Consider the following 17,280-nt stretch of genomic DNA (forward strand, 5'->3'; position numbering starts at 1 on the left):
ACACAAGGTGCCTCTCCAAGGGCTGTAACAAAACATGCAAACTAGCTCCATCTTCAAACTACTGTACAGCGGATATCCCAGGTGCTGTAAAATTCATCTATCTCATTAATGCTTTAGTTTAATTATGTGTTATAATAAGCACTTAAAGAGATGCCATGATTCCCTAAGACAGTAATATTTTACTATATAGTGCCATAAAAAGGAAAAGACTACTTTTAGTCTGTGTAATCCATCCAAGTCAATTAAACTTTGTCCTGTTTGGTGTATATTTTGGATCCTCCACTGGTCCTTTCACAGTTTAACAGCTGCTCTCCACCAAAAAGTAAAATGCTTAAATTCCTGGGAAGCATTTTAAGACTTCCTACAGTACATACTCGTCTCTCACACAATAAGACACTACATTAAATTCCCACATTAAACACACAGACTCAACTCTCTTAAATCCAGACAAAAAGCATGGATTTGCTGTCCACAACAAGTTAACGCTATTTTTGATGCACATATTTGCTGCATTCACGCATTCATGTGAAACATCCAAGTGCTGGTCCATGTCTTAACGGAATGGATTTATTCACAAATCATTTAAAATCACGGATCCGATCAGGTCTTCTTCTGATCCTATTTTGTGGATCAAACGTAGCCATTACAGGGGTATTCCCATCTCCAAGAGCCTATACCATTATGTAATAGGGGTAATCATAATAATAGCAAATACCTCCAATGCGCAGGCATTGCAGTAGCTTAGGTATCCATGGTTATGACCACTAACAACTAACTGCCTGTCGCTTGTAACATGCTAGGGTTGTTGTACAGGGGGCATGGCGGTGACATAGAAGGAAACAGTCCATATAAAGGAAATGTGGGGCTATTACTTTCAGACAAAATGCAGCAAACAATAAAGCAACTAAAAAACAACAAAGACTTGCCCAACTAGGTGATAACTAATACATCATACCTCTGACTCATGCTATCTGGGATGTGTGTGGGGCTTGGCTCTCCAGCAACTCAGTCTTTAGCATATTTATTCGTTGTGCATATCCATCTTAGAAATACACCACATCAGTTCGGAGGCTGCCTGTGTCTCTCTGAAGCTTTTCCTTCAGTCTTTTCTGTGTCTGTAAAAAGACGACCTCTCTCAGCTGAGCTGGCTAAGCCTCCAGTACTTCCCATACTGAAGCGGGAGTAGGAGTGATGAGCCCAACTACTAAATCCTACTCATCACTCCAATAAAAACCGGCCCGGAACTACCATGAATAAAGCGGCTGTAGCGCCGATGTATCTGCATGTTGCCCCTCTTCCAGCAGAGATGCTGGGTTACTCACCACCTCGGCCTCTGTCCCTCACATCCTCCTACTTGTCAGATCCCCAGTACTCAGTCAGTCTACCTATATGTCTGCCTGTCTTGCTTGTCTATCTCAGTCTCAGCCAGTCCGCACCTGCCAGTGCTTCTCTGTATATCAGCCAGTCCAGTCTGCACCTGCTAGTGCTCATCTGTATATCAGTCGGTCCAGCCTGCACCTGCCAGTGCTCCTCTGTATATCAGCCAGTCCAGTCTGCACCTGCCAGTGCTCATCTGTACATCAGCCAGTCCAGTCAGTACGTTCCAGTGCTCATCTGTATATCAGCCAGTCCAGTCTGCACCTGCCAGTGCTCTTCTGTATATCAGTCAGTCCAGTCTGAACCTGCCAGTGCTCATCTGTACATCAGCCAGTCCAGTCAGTATGTTCCATTGCTCATCTGTATATCTGCCGGTCCAGTCTGCACCTGCCAGTACTCATCTGTATATCAGTTGGTCCAGCCTGCACCTGCCGGTGCACATCTGTACATCAGCCAGTCCAGTCAGTACGTGTTAGTGCTCATTTGTATATCAGCTGGTCCAGTCTACACCTGCCAGTGCTCATCTGTGTATCAGCCAGTCCAGTCTGCACCTGCCAGTGCTCTTCTGTCTAATAGCCGGTCTAGCTGCTCACACCTGCCAGTGCTTCTGTATACCCACCTACTTTTGCCTATATGTATACAAGCCGGTCCCATCTGTATCAGTGGTCCCTGTGTTCCTTCTGTGCCTGCCTGCATCTGCTGTCCCTCCCTCCGGTCTGTTCCTGCTATCAGTCCCTTGAGAGTCAGCTGCCATGCGTCCATGGTCTGTCCTGGAGTAGCACCTGTCGTTCATCGGGAGCCAAGCCTAACCCCACCATCAGGCGCTCTAGTGAAGAGTCAGGTGCTCACCTAGTTATGCCCCTCCAGGTCCTCCTCTGTCCACAGCACATTGGTTCCACCATTCCCGTTACAACAGCATAGCACCTAAGTTTCTGCACCAACCAGTACTACCTGGCTTTTAATATCTCATTCAGCCCAACTTTCTGGGAGGGATATACACTCTGTCCAGTATCATCCCTGTCGGCTGCCACCATACCCCCTCCTTTTTCCCAGACCAGAAGTCTGGGTACTTTGGGCCATCATACATAGTTATTAAGGTTGAAGGAAGACTTTAAGTCCATCTAGTTTAACCCATAGCCTAACCTAACATGCCCTAACATGTTGATCCAGAGGAAGGCAAAAAACCCATGTGGCAAAGAGTAAGCTCCACATTGAGGAAAAAAATTCCTTCCCGACTCCACATACAGCAATCAGACTAGTTCCCTGGATCAACGCCCTATCAAGGAATCTAGTGTATATACCCTGTAACATTATACTTTTCAAGAAAGGCATCCAGTCCCCCTTAAATTTAAGTAATGAATCACTCATTACAACATCATACGGCAGAGAGTTCCATAGTGTCACTGCTCTTACAGTACAGTCTATTGTTATGCTTAAACCTTTTTTCCTCCAGTCGTAGAGGATGCCCCTTGTCCCTGTCTCAGGTCTATGATTAAAAAGATCATCAGAAAGGTCTTTGTACTGTCCCCTCATATATTTATACATTAAAATAAGATCACCCCTTAGCCTTCGTTTTTTCAAACTAAATAGCCCCAAGTGTAATAACCTATCTTGGTATGGCAGACCCCCCAGTCCTCTAATAACCTTGGTCGCTCTTCTCTGCACCCGCTCTAGTTCAGCTATGTCTTTCTTATACACCGGAGACAAGAACTGTGCACAGTATTCTAAGTGTGGTCGTACTAGTGACTTGTATAGAGGTAAAATTATGTTCTCCTCATGAGCATCTATGCCTCTTTTAATGCATCCCATTATTTTATTTGCCTTTGTAGCAGCTGCCTGACACTGGCCACTAAATGTGAGTTTGTCATCCACCCATACTCCCAGGTCTTTTTCATTGACGGTTTTGCCCAGAGTTTTAGAATTAAGCACATAGTTATACATCTTATTACTTCTACCCAAGTGCATGACCTTACATTTATCCCCATTAAAGCTCATTTGTCATTTATCAGCCCAAGCTTCTAGTTTACATAAATCCTCCTGTAATATAAAATTGTCCTCCTCTGTATTGATTACCCTGCAGAGTTTAGTGTTATCTGCAAATATTGAAATTCTGCTCTGTATGTCCCCTACAAGGTCATTAATAAATATCTTAAAAAGAAGAGGGCCCAATACTGACCCCTGTGGTACCCCACTGCTAACCGCGACCCAGTCCGAGAGTGCCCCATTAATAACTACCCTGTTGTGAATTTGGATTCTGGGCTCCCCCGGTGGCTACTGGTGGAATTGAACTGGTGTTGTCATCTTCTCTGTTCACCTGTTCCCATCAAGATGTGGGAGTCGCTATATAACCTTGCTGCTCTGTTAGTTGCTTGCCGGTCAACAATGTTATCAGAAGCCTCTCTGTGCTTGTTCCTGCTCCTAGACAACTACTAGATAAGTTGGACTCTTGTCCATGTTTGTTTTTGCATTTTTGTTCCAGTTCACAGCTGTAGTTTCGTTACTGTGTCTGGAAAGCTCTTGTGAACAGGAATTGCCACTCTGGTGTTATGAGTTAATGCCAGAGTTTTAAAGTAATTTCTGGATGGTGTTTTGATAGGGTTTTCAGCTGACCATGAAAGTGCCCTTTCTGTCTTCTGCTATGTAGTAAGTGGACCTCAAATTTGCTAAACCTATTTTCATACTACGTTTGTTATTTCATCTTGATTCACCGCCAATATATGTGGGGGGCCTCTGTCTCCTTTCGGGGTATTTCTCTAGAGGTGAGCTAGGACTAATATTTCCCTCTGCTAGCATTATTTAGTCCTCCGGCTGGTGCTGGGCATCTAGAATCAACGTAGGCATGCTACCCGGCCACTGCTAGTTGTGTGTTAGGTTTAGTTCATGGTCAGCTCAGTTCCCATCTTCCAAGAGCTAGTTCCTATATATGCTTATGCTATGTTCTCTTGCCATTGAGAACATGACACTACCCTTTGTTTCCTATCCCTGAGCCAGCTCTTAACCCACTTACACATATTTTCCCCTATCCCCATTATTTTCATTTTATGTATCAACCTTTTGTGTGGCACCGTATCAAAAGCTTTTGAAAAGTCCATATATAGTACGTCCACTGCGTTCCCTTGGTCCAGTCCGTAACTTACCTTTTCATAGAAATTGATAAGATTAGTCTGACAGGAATGGTCCCTAGTAAACCCATGTTGATATTGGGTCATGAGGTTATTCCTCCTCAGATTCTCCAGCATAGCATCCCTTAGAATGCCCTCCAGGATTTTACACACAGTAGAGGTTAAGCTTACTGGCCTATAATTTCCGAGTTCAGTTTTTGTCCCCTTTTTGAATATTGGCACCACATTTGCTATACGCCAGTCCTGTGGTACAGACCCTGTTATTATGGAGTCTTTAAAGATTAAAAATAATGGTCTATCAATGACTGTACTTAATTCCTGCAGTACTCGGGGGTGTATCGCATCCGGGCCCGGGGATTTGTCAATTTTAGTGATTTTTAGACGCCGACGTACTTCCTGCTGGGTTAATCAGGTGACATTTAATGGGGAATTTTTGTTATCACTAGTCATATTGGCTGCCATGGGATTTTCTTGTGTAAAAAATACTGATGGAAAAAGTCATTTAGCAGATTGGCTTTTTCCTCGTCCTCATCCACCATTTCACCCTGACTATTTTTAAGGGGGCCAACACTATCATTTTTTAGTTTCTTACTATTTACGTAGTAAATTTACAATAAATTCTTGAAAACGTGTCTGCATTCCCCTGTGATTTCCCTGGTCTATGTTCTATGGAGAAATTAAAATTCTGCAGCAAGAGAAACCACCTTGTCACCTTAGCATTTTTTTTAATTATGTTTCATCCACATTAGTGCAGCATTATCTGACACAAGCTTAAATCTCCTACCCAAGAGGTAACCCTGCGCACCTAGGCAAGTGTCAGGGCCCTGAGCAGGCGGTGGGGCTACTCGCTGTTGGGGACAAAGACATGATATGGGGGCCTGGTGTTTGTGCCAGTGTCGGAGCCTGCGAGTGGGCCCACCTGCCTGCTCAGGGCCCCGATGCTTGCGATACTTACCTCTCCCCGTTCCTGCGCTGTGGCGTCTTCTGCGTCTTCTAACTGATGTTTCAGGTCAGAGGGCACAATAACGATACTACTGTGCGCCCTCTACTCTGAGCAGTCACAGTGCAGAGAGCCGGAAGATGATGATGTTGAGGAGTCCAGACCTGCATCCAGCGAGGAGAAGTGAGTATTTCATTTTTTATGTATGGAGCAATATATGGGGCCCATACTACATGAAGAATTATATGGGTCCCATACTGTATGGAGCATTATATGGGGCCCATTCTCTATGGAGTATTATATGGGGCCCATTCTGTATGGAACATTATATGGGGCCAATTATTCTGTATGGAACATACGGGGCCATTCTATATAGAGAATTATATGGGGTTTATTATTCTGTATGGAGCAATATAATGGGTCCATTATTCTGTATGGAGCAATATATGGGGCTCATTATTCTGTATGCAGATCTATGTGGTGCCAATAATACTATATGAATGACTATACTGTCCAGTTTCTGACCTATTGTAGAATGTACAATAGATATTACCCATGTAAGGTAAGTGAAATCTTTGGCATTGTACTATAGCTATATTTCTCTGCCGTATCTGTGCATCATGAATCGTGGTATGTGTTAAAGGGGCCCACTGAGACTCTTTCACCCGGGGCCCACGCAAACCTGAAGCCGGCCCTGGATGTATTCACTATATTGCACTTTATTGATGAAATTATATAAATGTTAATGAATGTATTGACTCTGACATTGGAAGTGAACTACTGTTAAGCATTTTTTGCACTTTAGTACCTGTATTGATATTAATGGATGCACCTATAAAACCCTTGTTTTATTGCAGCGCCCCAGAGTCCTGGTCGTTGCAGTACTGTGGCTCCGCCGCTAAGGGGGGCTATGGTACGTCTGATGGCACTGAAGGAGTTCATCTGACCAGGTATCACAGACACCAATACATTTCACAGTCTGGCCTCCAGGGGGAGCTAAGGGTTCTATTTATTAGGCCACTCCTCACAATCTGGTAAAAATGGGGGTTAGGCAGGAAGTTAGATCAGAAAGCTGACTGGGTTGGAACAAGGCAACACCTTGTGGCAGAGGGTGTTGTAGGGGAAGATTCAGAGGGGTCCCTGTCAGGGGTGGGATCCTGACAGAGGCCTAGCAACCAGAGAGAACGTTACGGGACCGCGCCTGCACGATATAGCGGCGGTATCCCAAGAAAGGACAAGAAGCGAGATTTATTGTGCTGAGTGAGAATCGAGATCAACGCAACTAGGAGAATACCAGTAGGAGTCGTGCTGTAAGATCGAGGCAACATCCTATTGAGGCGCATAACCGGTGGCCGGAACGCCGAGGAAGTATAGAGCTCCAAGCCAAACTTCAAACCTACGGCAGGACAGTCAGTCACAGGCGGGCTGTCTCACACAGACCCAGGAAGACACGGGGGGGTAACAACAGGAGAGGGGTGACGATAGAGCCCAGGAAGAACCTCCGAGCCTCCCCGTCATACGGGTGCGTCCTAACCGTAAGATCAGGGGGACGTAGAAGAACATCAGAATCGAGTTGTGAGGGAACACGAGAAACAGACACAACAGTTGTGGGGTACTATCCCGTAAGCACAGCAGGGAAGGACCACAACACACAAGCGCTAGCAGGTAGGCACAGATTTCCACCTGCGAAGGGAACTCTGGAGGTGCCATTGGACCGGCCGGACTTGCGCAGCCCTGTTAACCGTATTCTGGACTGAGGACCCAGAAGCCTTCAGTAAAGAGGTAAAGAGACTGCAACCTGGTGTCCTCGTTATTTACTGCGACCGGCACACCGCACCATAACGTTATCATCCCATACCTCCACATCTATTATTGTACGCCCCTCAGCAGGGTCACGGACCGGGTCTAGCCACCGTGACAACCCCAGAGCAGAGACTCAGAGGCCCGGTACCGGGTACCCCTCGGCCCTGCGGCAGTGGGGGCGCTACATTATCACTTGTACATTGCTTGAGAAAGGTTCTTAACAGAACCAGAACATTGCTGAGCCCCAGTGACCTATTACATCACAGTTTTTCCTAAATTCTTGATGGAGTGCTGGTTTCATTTTTTTTTAGCTACGGGTCATTATAGGTACCTGGTCCTAGACCTGTATCTTGAGAACCTTCTCTGGCTCATGCAATCTTCTGCATTATGATAAAATGTGATTGGGCAGTATTATTTTGGCAATGCGCACAAATCAGTTTCCAAACTGTTCTATTTCGTTGGAACCTATGAAATTCCTAAAAATCAAACCAATTCACTTGGAATCTGAGTCTCTCCTGTCTCTTTTAGAGCAGAACAGTAAGGAGAACTCTTCATTTTCCAAGTCATATTGCATATCCTGAGTCTTTGGGTTTGGCTGGAGGCAAATGTTAACTGGTCAGTAACGTAATATGCATAGGGCCATCATTTCTAGTTAACACAGAACAGGCTTAGGTGTTAAAGGTGACACTACATCTAGTGCTCCAATAAAAATTCTCTGCATATTTTCACAAGGTCATTTTCAGAGGGCAGGAAATTACCATATGGAGTCCAGGTCTGTGGCATTTCATAACCCCTCTCATTACAGTCCGAGTACATGGTGTGAAGAGGGTACCAAGGCATGTATAAGGGTAGGACTGCTCACACCACACTGCTCTCCAACAACATAAGGGCCTGGTGCTTGTTTGCCCTTATGACCCATGACCTTTGAGATGATTCTCCTTAGTATTGCAGTGTCTGGGAAGGTTTTTTGATCTTTTTAAAGAAAAGTGGAAAGACGAAACCTCCGCTAGCCAAATGGAATTTTTCTATACCACAAATGGACTTAAAAAGAATACAAAACATGACTAATATATTGCTAGCATTAGAATTTTTGAATGACACATCTTCCCTAGTTTAGCAGCAATATGGGATAAGAAGATGGATCCTTATGTTGATACTAGATGGTGGCCCGATACTAACGCATCGGGTATTCTAGAATATGTGTGTATGTATATAGCAGCCACATACCGTGTTTCCCCGATAGTAAGACACCCCCGATAGTAAGACGTAGTGGGGGTTTTAGCGGGGTCGGCTAATGTAAGACGCACCCCCGAAAGTAAGACGTAGTACTGCACCTTGGAAAAATATAAGCCGTACGACAATTCAGCTAAGGCTTCACTGGTAACCAGGGTAAACATCGGGTTACTAAGCGCAGGGCCGCGCTTAGTTACCCGATGTTTACCCTGGTTACCAGTGTAAATGTAAAAAAAAAAAAAAAAGTGAGGTGTCATATCTTGTTTTTTCCAGAGGTGATTTTGGAGTTTTTGGGCTGTCAGAAAGATACTGTTGACTTCCATCTCTGAGGGCGCCCCAGTGCAGGCTGCAGTAGACCGGCTCTGGCGGCGGGTCCATGCGGGGTGGAGTAGATGAAGCTGGCCGCTGCTTGCTGCTCCGGAGCGCACAGTCCGTGCGGGGGATGGTGCACCGGGCCGGGGGAGGACAGGACGTGCAGGTATCCGCCGCCTCCTGCGCCAACCACAGCGCCGCCCCCGGCCACGAACCCCCCGGAGAAGCTGGAGCATTTGTCGGGGAGCAGCAGCTGGTCGTGCCCGAGGTGGCTTCCCTTTCTCATGGTACGGAGCCGCCGCCTTCTCCGCTCTCCTCCTTGTGAGGCGGCTTGTACGGCTGTGTGTGCTTGGGCCCCAGCTCCGACCTTCGCGCGTAAACCGCATCCCTTCATTCATTGTCAGCTTCCTGGAGCCATTTTTCAGCCGCGGCGGTGGCAGGGAGGTCGGAGCTGGGGCCCGAGCACACACAGCCGTACAATCCGCCTCCATATGCCTCCCCCGGTGCTCGATAGCCCTCCAACGAGCTCACCTCAGCACCGAGGGGACCTGCTCTAACTGCAGCCCCGGCTATTTGTAGGGTGCAGGCCGGGCAGTGCGGATTACTGGGGTCACAAGGAGGAGAGCGGAGAAGGCGGCGGCTCCGTACCATGAGAAAGGGAAGCCACGACCAGCTGCTGCTCCCCGACAAATGCTCCAGCTTCTCCGGGGGGTTCGTGGCCGGGGGCGGCGCTGTGGTTGGCGCAGGAGGCGGCGGATACCTGCACGTCCTGTCCTCCCCCGGCCCGGTGCACCATCCCCCGCACGGACTGTGCGCTCCGGAGCAGCAAGCAGCAGCCAGCTTCATCTACTCCACCCCGCATGGACCCGCCGCCAGAGCCGGCCTACTGCAGCCTGCACTGGGGCGCCCTCGGAGATGGAAGTCATCAGTATCTTTCTGACAGCCCAAAAACTCCAAAATCACCTCTGGAAAAAACAAGATATGACACCTCACTTTTTTTTTTTTTTACATTTATACTGGTAACCAGGGTAAACATCGGGTTACTAAGCGCGGCCCTGCGCTTAGTAACCCGATGTTTACCCTGGTTACCAGGGGACTTCGCATAGTTGGTCGCTGGAGAGCTGTCTGTGTGACAGCTCTCCAGCGACCACACAGGTTTTTTTTTCAATGTAAGACACCCCCCCCCCCGATAGTAAGACATAGTGGGACTTTTGAGTGGGAAAAGAAAGTAAGACGCTGTCTTACTATCGGGGAAACACGGTAGTATATAGCACTTGCCCCTTGGTGATTGTCTTTTCTTTTTGGAGAAGGCCTTGCTTTGAATATATATCCTTAGTCATGAAGCATGGCTTCTTAAAGGGTGAGAAATCAACAAATAGTATATGGCTACCGCTAATGGGTGTCACTCAGTGGCGCAAGTTGAAGCCTGCTGGCCTTAATTCAAACTCTCCAACAGGGCCCCTTACTATCAAGAGTCCTTAACGCTATTATTGCTGTCACATGATCCAAAGGGAAGTTTTGGGTCACTTTAGGCTCCTGAGCTGGGTTCAACTCCAATCTGCCCATGGTGTCACAAGTGAGCCTGGTTTTTACCCCTTTCCCAGGAAATTTGCCTGGCTATCGGTTTCCCTACCCCTGCTTGGCAGTTTTCAGAAGGAGAAACAGTACCCCCTATAAAGCTGTCATAGTTGTAATGGGAGCTATTTGATTGTCATCATTATTTTTTCATAGTATGGGTACATGCTCTTTGTCATTGTTTAATTGAGGAGGAAAAGAATAACAGACCTAACAACGAGAAAGCCACCTCTTAGGGCCCTTGCACACTGCCCCACTGTAGGAGGGAGGCTTGGTTGAAGAAGACGTTATGGCAACAGTGGGGCTGTGACGGTGTTGTTTAGTTTTATGCATTAATGTGTGATAATGCAATGTTATATTTTATCCCTATGGCCTGCGTTGTATGTTCAGTTCTCCTACACTCCTACAGGCTATGCCTAAGGCCGTCCCTGGGCAGGAGGTCTGTCCACAAGGGGAACCATAAAGTAGATACAGATACAGATTGCACTACACTAGGGAATAGATATCAATACGAAAATTTCCAGATTCATTATAGTGACTACTGTCCGTCACCCAATCATCACATATACCTCCATGAATTAGCTATATCAATCAGGAGAACCAATGGAAGTTTATATAAAAAATTAACAAGCTTTATTGAGAATAATACACATACTTAAAACACAGGCACATGTCAACAAATGACTGTGCAATTGACGATAAAGTGCAAAAAAAAAGACACCAGACAAATGAGGTCTGCCACAAAGTAAATATTCAGTACACACGATTACATTGTAAATATAGATGCAGACAGGGATATTCCAACCATATGCCCAAAGGCTATAAGTCCCATTGGGGATAGACCATAGTTTTTTATCATAAACCCCAACTGATAACCATATGGGAAATTCCCGTCATCCGGTACACTTTATGTATATCAGGCATACATTCATATCCATTGCCCCATATTGTGTCCATGAAGAAGGGATAGTTGGAAAGCCATGTCTCACCTGATGTGGGCAGACCCTTGCACGCACCCCTGCGTGGTAGTATATAGTAGTTATAGTAGTCATAGAATCATAAAATCAAAGAATGTTAGAGTTGGAAAAGACCTCCAGGGTCATTGTGTGCAACTCCCTGCTCAATGCAGGATTCACTAAACCATCTCAGACAGATGTCTGTCCAGCCTCTGCTTGAAGACTTCCATAGAAGGAGAACTCACCAGCACCACCTCTTGTGGCAGTCTGTTCCACTCATTGATCACCCTCTCTGTTAAAAAAAAGTTTGTTTCTAATATCTAATAATACTGTAGAGTTGGGATTAGCCAACAGTTTGGGAGGGGCTAGAAGTGGTTTTATAGAAAATTTGTTTGTAAGTCAGACAGTCTAGTCAGAGTCGAGGACTCTTCAAGTGCAAGCTCTGTGTGGAGTGAAGGGCAAGGCAAACATAGCTGGTTCTAGTGCAGCTAAGCTGCCGCGGAAGAGAACAGGTCAGGTCAGTATAAGTTTCCTAGAAGAATGAAGACACAGCTTCGGTCATGTCTGGACCGTCTTGGACCTAAGATCCAGAAGAGGTATAGAGAGTCATGCCTCTGTCTCCCTGATGAGGAAGATGTTAGCCGGGTCGAAGAGTGAGGTGAAGATGGTGGGTCTCAGGACAGGACTGAGACAAGGACTGATGGATCACAAAACCAAGGGAACATCACTAAAAGAGACTCTGTATGCTGCAGCTGAGTGTAAATGAATTTAACAGTAAAGTCAAACCTGTTAACCTGGACCCAAGGACTTCGGTCTTGTTTGTAACCGAAACCGGTCCTATGGAAGAGGAGGTAACGAGGGCTCCTGAAGCAAAAGTGAGTAAAGAACGTACTCCATCACACCACATATTCCACCCAGACATCTGTTTAGAAGAGTGGTTGCAGGGCAATCAGAACTCAGTTCTGGCCCACAGCAAACAAAGAGACTTGTGCCCCGGTCCCGCATCACCACCACTGGGACTTATGTCCGAACCCCCCCCCCCCCCCTCATAAAATGGGATTCGGGAGCATGCGCCTATGAGGCCTTTGACTATAAATGGTGCCGACAGAGTCAGCGTGTGATCCGTTGTGCAACATTTTCAGGCGCATACGCTAGAAAATGATGCACGACCGAGTACACGGTGACTTTGTCGGCACCATTATAGTCATTGGTCTGGTCTGTGCATACTCTCGAATCCTGTTTTTCAGGGCGTCCGTACGTAAGTCTCGATGAGATCAATGAACATGGGACAAAGCACAATGTGAAAGAACCCTTACAGAGGACCCCATCTAATACTGTTTGGGATTTATATACAGATGTGTCTATGGGGGAAAGTCATCTTAAGACCCTTAAAATATTCAAGTAAAAAGAAATTTTATAACTGTTCCTATTTTTCTAAATGTATTTTGCAGACACTTATATTCCAGTATAATGATTATGGACTAAAGTCTAAGTTAGTTGCATTTACCTATAAAGTAGTCATTCTGTGATAAAATGAGAACACACATTACACTGAGCCGCACGTTGTATCTGGAATCTGTTACAGGGCACAAGTTAATCCTGTACAAAATTTAAATAGTATAAAAAAGGGACCATATAGCTGAGGAATGTGGCTATGAAGTAAAGCCAATGCATAGACATAGGTATGGTTAATTGTAGAATTTGGGGGAGGTATAAACTTATGGTAATTTTAATTGCTTTTTGGGGGATATTGTAAAATAATTTTATTTTACAGGATATAGTTTATATACCAAAAATGTAATAAAGTGAAATAATCACATGTGTACAGTATATGTTATACAGCAGAGGTTTTCCTGGAAATCTGGGATATTACTAGCTGCATACGGTTCCACTTATAGAATATGCACTTTATTCACACAAGTCTAAATGGTGGAAAATCTAAGATATGTGGTATAACGTAAAGCTTGGGGCTCCAATGCAAAATCTTCAAGATGGTCCCCAACTATCACGGGCTTGGGGCTCCAATGCAAAATCTCCAAGATGGCCCCCCCCAACTATCACAGGCTTTAATGGGAACTTGTTATGTTGTATGTGTACTCTGATCAGTGGACAGCGGGGTCCAGAGAAGGAGAAACTGAGCAGAATGATAAATCGGCTTGTGGGAAAACACTAAGAATGACTGGTAGAGTGTATTCCCTGGTACTTCTATGTAGGAGAGTCCAGTGGGCGGTCCTACTAGAGTCCGACAGCTATGTCTGCATGCACAGTCATACAGGGAGGACTGTTAATCACTAGTAGCACCGCCTACTGGACTCTAATGCTTAAAGACACCAGGACTTTCAATTCATTAAGTACTGAATCTTTTCTCACAAAAACATATATCTATCCAATCAGTTCCTCCAGCTCTCTCACATCCTACCTGCAGAGCAGATACTGTATTCAGCCTGACCGGTTCCCTTTAATAGTATTTGTATTCTCATTTTGCACAAGGGACCATTTGGACCCCCCAATCCCATGAATCAGGCTCTTTTGAATGTGAATAGAGAGGTGGTCGATCATATGAACTATTGTGCCATTCATTCTCAATGGCACCAAGGGAGATAGCCAAATGCTGGTGGGCTAGTCTTTAGCACTCACATAAGAATAAATGGAGTGGCAGTGTGCATGATTGTCCAACACTCAATTCTCACTGGGAGTGGGGGGTAGTGTTCGGAATCAGTGAGTGTACCAGCGATTGGACCCTCAGTAATTGGGAAGTTATGCACGATTCTGAAAATAGGGTATAACTGAATAACTTCCAAGCTTGAGAACATCCCTTTAAATACATCTATTAGGTGTTGAGAGACCCACTCCTAGAGATTGTGTTAACTACTTTACCATCTTATGTGCTCTTTTTTGCCAAAAAGAAGTTGTCTCTTGTTAATGTATTTTCATTATGTCGCATACTGTTATGTACATAGGTTATTACATGTACTATGCCTTTAAATATATGGCCATGTATCTGATGTAAAGACATACTGGATACTCAAGGAATTAGGTAATGGTTCATCCTGCCTTCCAACTGGTCCAGTCCGCACCTGCCAATGCTCATCAGCTTACCAGCCAGTCCAGTCCGCACCTGCCAGTGCTCATCTGTATATCAGCCGGTCTGATCCGCACCTGCCAGTTCTCATCTGTATATCAGCCGATCCGGTCTGCCCTTATCGGTGCTTATCAGCTGGTCCAGTCTGCACCTGCCAGTGCTTATCTGTATATCAGCCGGTCCAGTCCGCACCTGCCAGTGCTCATCTGTATGTCAACCAAGTCCAGCCCGCACCTGCCAGTGCTTATCTGTATGTCAACCGGTCCAGCCCGCACCTGCCAGTGCTCATCTGTATGTCAGCCAGTCCAGTCTGCACCTGCCAGTGCTCAATTGCATACCAGCCGATCCAATCCGCATCTGCAAGTGCTCATTTGTATATCAGCCTGTCCGGCCCACACCTGCCGGTGCTCATCTGTAACTCAGCCAGTTCAGCCCACACCTTCCAGTGTTCATCTGTACATAAGCCGGTCTTCCCCACACTTGCCAGTGCTTATCTGTATATCAGTCAGTCTAGTCCGCACCTGCCAGTGCTCATCTGTATGTCAACTGGGCCAGCCCACACCTGCTAGTGCTCATCTGTATGTCAACTGCTCCAGCCCCCACCTGCCAGCACTCATCTGTATGTCAAGCGGTCCAGCCTGCAATTGCCAGTGGCTGTTTACCAGCAGGACCCGTCTGCATCTGTGGCTCTTGTGTTCCTTCAGTACCGGCCTGCATCTGCTGTCCCTCCATCCAGGCCATTCCAGTCCCTTGGGGGTCAGCTGCCATGTGCAGCGCCCCAGAGTCCTGGTCGTTGCAGTACTGTGGCTCCTCCACTAAGGGGAGCTGTGGTACGTCCGATGGCACTGAAGGAGTTCATCTGATCAGGTATCACAGACACCAATACATTTCACCGCCGGGCCTCCAGGGGGAGCTAAGGGTTCTATTCATTAGGCCACTCTCCACATACTGGTAAAACTGGGGGTCAGGCAGGAAGTTAGACAGAAAGCTGACTGGGTTGGAACCAGGCAACACCTTGTGGCAGAGGGTGTTGCGGGAGAAGATTCGGTAGGGTCTCTGTCAGGGGTGGGATCCTGACAGAGGCTTGGCAACTTGAGCGAAAGTAACGGGACCGTGCCTGCTCAGTATAGCGGCGGTGCCCAAGAAGGGATTGGAAGCGAGATAGATTGTGCTGAGTGAGAAACGAGATCAAAGCAAGAAGGAGAATACCAGTAGGGGTCGTGCTGTAAGACCGAGGCAACATCCTACTGAGGCGCACAACCGGCGGCCGGAACGCCGAGGGAGTATTACAATATTCAGCTTCAAGCAATACTCTAAACAGCGGCATGACAGTCAGTCTAAGGCGGGCTGTCTCACCTAAATCACCTATGCAGTCTTGGGGGGCAACTAGTGGAGAGGGGCGACTCTAGGGTCCCGGAAGAGCTCCGAGCCTACCCGTCAAACGGGTGCCGTTCTAACCGCAACATCAGGGAGGGACGGAGAATTAGCAGAACATCATCTAATCGAGTTGTGAGGGAACTTAAGAAACAGACACAACAGTTGTGGGGACTTTCCGTAAGCACAGCAGGGAAGGACCGCAACACATAGCGCTAGAAGGAAGGCACAGATTTCCACCTGCTAAGAGAACTCTGGAGGTGCCATTGGACCGGCCGGACTTGCGCAGCCTGGCTATCTGGACTCCGGACTGAGGACCCAGAGATCTTCAGTAAAGAGGTAAAGAGACTGCAACTTGGTGTCCTCGTTATTTACTGCACCGCACCACTACAGCATCACCACCACCATCATCTACCCACATCTATTTCTGTACGCCCCTCAGCAGGGTCACGGACCGGGCCTAGCCACCGTGACAACCCCAGAGCAGAGACTCACAGGCCCGGTACCGGGTACCCCTCGGCCCTGCGGCAGTGGGGGCGCTGCACATGCGTCTGTGGTCTGTCCTGGAGTAGCACCATGTGTTCATCGGAGCCAAGCCTAACCCCACCATCAGGGGCTCTAGTGAAGAGTCAGGTGCTTAACTGGTCACACCAATCGAAGCTCTCGTCACACCACACTGCACAGTGGTTCCACCACTCCCGTTACAGTACACCAGTCCCCGGATGACGTACATTTCTGTTGCACGCTTGGTACAAGACGTGCCTGAGTCATTAAGTGATGAACGCCACTTAATTGGGTCAGTGTACTGCAGCAAGACTGGGGTGTGCCGAGCCTGTCTCAGTGACTCCTTCTTGGAGCATGCCTTTTTTCATTTTTAATTGGTGAAATAAATTTTGAAGATTTTATCTAAGGAGCTGGAACAAAGACCTTTTTTTTTCTATGATATTAATAGGGAAAGGGAAGGGGTCAGAGTTTTTACCCCCCAGGCTACCAATATCAGTCCTCAGTCACCCCAGAAATGGCGCATCCATAAAATGTGCCAAATCTGGTGCTTAGCATTGCTCTTCCCACTTGCCCTGTGGCGGTGGCAAGTGGGGTAATAGGGTTGGGGTTGATGTCATCTTTGTATTGTCAGGTGACACCTCATTGTCTCATGGTTTTCAGGCTGGATGGTCACATCATGCCACCGTTTAGGTTGTAAACCAGATATTGCAGAGATGGATTACGGCGTGGGACAGTATTGCTAATCTTCACTTCGGAGAGGTGATGGATATAGTTGTTTATTTTTTATTTTTATTATTTTTACAGGGGACAAAGGCTTCAATGGATTAGGCGTAAGGTGCGTATTATGGTTATTACTTTCTGGCTTTTACATGGGACAAGGGCTTCAATGGATTAGGTGTAATGTGAGTATAACTTTGTTTTGTCTTTTTAAATAAATGTGTAAAACAGTGTATTGATTTTTATTTCAAATAAAGGATTTTATTCTTGCTGTGTTTTTAGTTC

The sequence above is a fragment of the Ranitomeya variabilis genome, chromosome 1 (assembly GCF_051348905.1).
Source record: "Ranitomeya variabilis isolate aRanVar5 chromosome 1, aRanVar5.hap1, whole genome shotgun sequence".
Lineage (NCBI taxonomy): Eukaryota > Metazoa > Chordata > Amphibia > Anura > Dendrobatidae > Ranitomeya > Ranitomeya variabilis.